Genomic DNA, 2,198 nt, shown 5'->3' with positions numbered 1-2,198 from the left:
TCTGTTCAAAACACAGAAAAAGCTTTAATGGTAATAGAATGATGATAATGTTAAGATGAAGGAAAAAATGTTAAGTATCATGTTTTTCAGTTACAAGTGATTGTGGCATACAAGGCAGCACCCTACACAAACTAAACTTTTAAAGTTGCTATGATGAATATTTTCGTAATGTATCCAAATGGCAAAGGGTTTAAATAAACCTTTGCTTCAAAAGTTCATAATATCATTGTAAAAGGCGATAGTATGAAAATTTTGTTTTCACGCGGTCTGCTGCATTTAAGTAGAAACATGTCCTTATTTGCCTGATAAACTAAATAAATTATTATGCTTCAACTATAAAAAAAAAGGTCCCTGTATCGTCTGCTTACTGTTTATTATTCAAGTTGGAACAAAAAAAAAAAATGAAAGCCTCATAAGAAGTCTTTTGTTGTTTTTTGTTACTGTGCAGAAAGTGATTGCTGTGTGCAGAGAAACAATGAAATAGATTATAGAATGATATCTGAGTGAGAGGTCATTGACGTAAAGCTGCATCTGCCATATTGGTATCCTGCTGTGTTTTACTTTAAAGAGTCTAATTGCATGTGTAGGAGGTATAGGCCAATAAAACAATGGGGGGAAAAAAAATGAAAAATTAACCTTTTACATTTTTACTAATTTATTCCAAACCATATTATTTAAACAAAAGTTACACACATTGTGCCTATAATGTAGCTAACCCCCCACATTTTTCTTTTCATAAAAAAAAAAAAAAAAATTCTGGCAGTTCCATTTATGCCTCAGAAATTATCATAGCACCACCAATTTGCACCAAATATTTCACACTTGGATTATTTTCTGCCTATACGGTAAAATCCCATTGCCTTTACGTCAAAGGAACCACCCCAATGCCAGCTTTCAGGTTGGCTTGCAAAAAATAAAATTTAAAAAATCAAGTAAAAAAAAATATGGCAAAAATAGAACTGTATTGTGTCCTGATGGAAGCGAATGACTTGATAAACAGAGGTATGCTGGATAACACAATCACAGGAGAGCAGCAGAAAACTATTATAGTAAAAGACAAAATTGTATTTGGGATTGTATCCTGTGGGTTTCACTGACAGGACAGCAGCAGAGTAAAGCCTCTTCATGAGTTGGTAGAGCTCTTAAGATATCCGTGAATAGCATTGGGGAAATAATGAGCTACATGGAAATGGGGCAGAGGCTCACTCACCCATAACGATATCATGGATAAACCCACAAAAAGTATTATTTGCTTAATAAATGTCCTGTGGGGATGTTGCATGCTACTTTAGAAGTTAACTGCACTGACTCAAAAATGTTACCTTTTCCAGACATCACCATACTGTCACTTTACATCATAACCTCTCAGGCTGCTAGACAGTGACTACACCCTCTCTGCCCTGACATTTTTTAAAATAATTTACACATGTTGATAAATATTTTCCTATATAGAAAAGAAATGTCAATCTGTCCATCCATACAGTCATTCAACTACCTATCAGATATTCTGTGAACCACTGAAACCAACTTCACTTTAGTTTTTCATGATGGTTCAAGTCAGAACAGCTGTGGTGGGGTTAGTAACGCAGATAAGACCACTCCAGCGCTGAGTGCAGGTCAGATCTCAGAATCCACAGCTTTGAGCTCGGGTGGGTATGAAATTAGAAGAATTAAATCAGTTCCCCTGTTTCCCACTTTCCCAGCAAAATATAAGGAAATGCGGGGCAGCTCAAGACTTTTGCACAATACCGTATTATAGAACAAGAGGAAAATATTCTGGGAGGTCTTGAATTATTAATGAATCACCGAGAAGTTCAAAGCAATGCTCTGGCGAGGAAAGTGTTAAGAATAGAAGGCAGTTCACTTCGGTATTATCACCGTTTGCTTATTTACACGTCCTGCAGCAACTTTTGCATTCATCGGGAGTGACGTTTTGTTTTCACTGTCAGTGTTCACCTAAAACAAGCGACCGCAGTCTGAGAAATTACTATTAAACAACACTAAACGATCATAAAAAGTTCACTAAACGTGAACATTTCTGAGTCTAAATGTCGAATTGTGATTAGATTATTTCTCCATCCTTCTCTGTGTTCACGAGGCCTTCTTTTTATAACGAGGATCCTGACATTAGATTTTCTTTTTTAAATTTAATACAATTTTGTGAGTTGTTTTCCACGTTGCTTCAGTTTTAGATTATG

This window comes from Archocentrus centrarchus, chromosome 1 (genome assembly GCF_007364275.1).
Source record: "Archocentrus centrarchus isolate MPI-CPG fArcCen1 chromosome 1, fArcCen1, whole genome shotgun sequence".
NCBI lineage: Eukaryota > Metazoa > Chordata > Actinopteri > Cichliformes > Cichlidae > Archocentrus > Archocentrus centrarchus.
The sequence above is the reverse complement of the archived record's forward strand: the minus strand, read 5'-3'. Positions refer to the sequence as shown.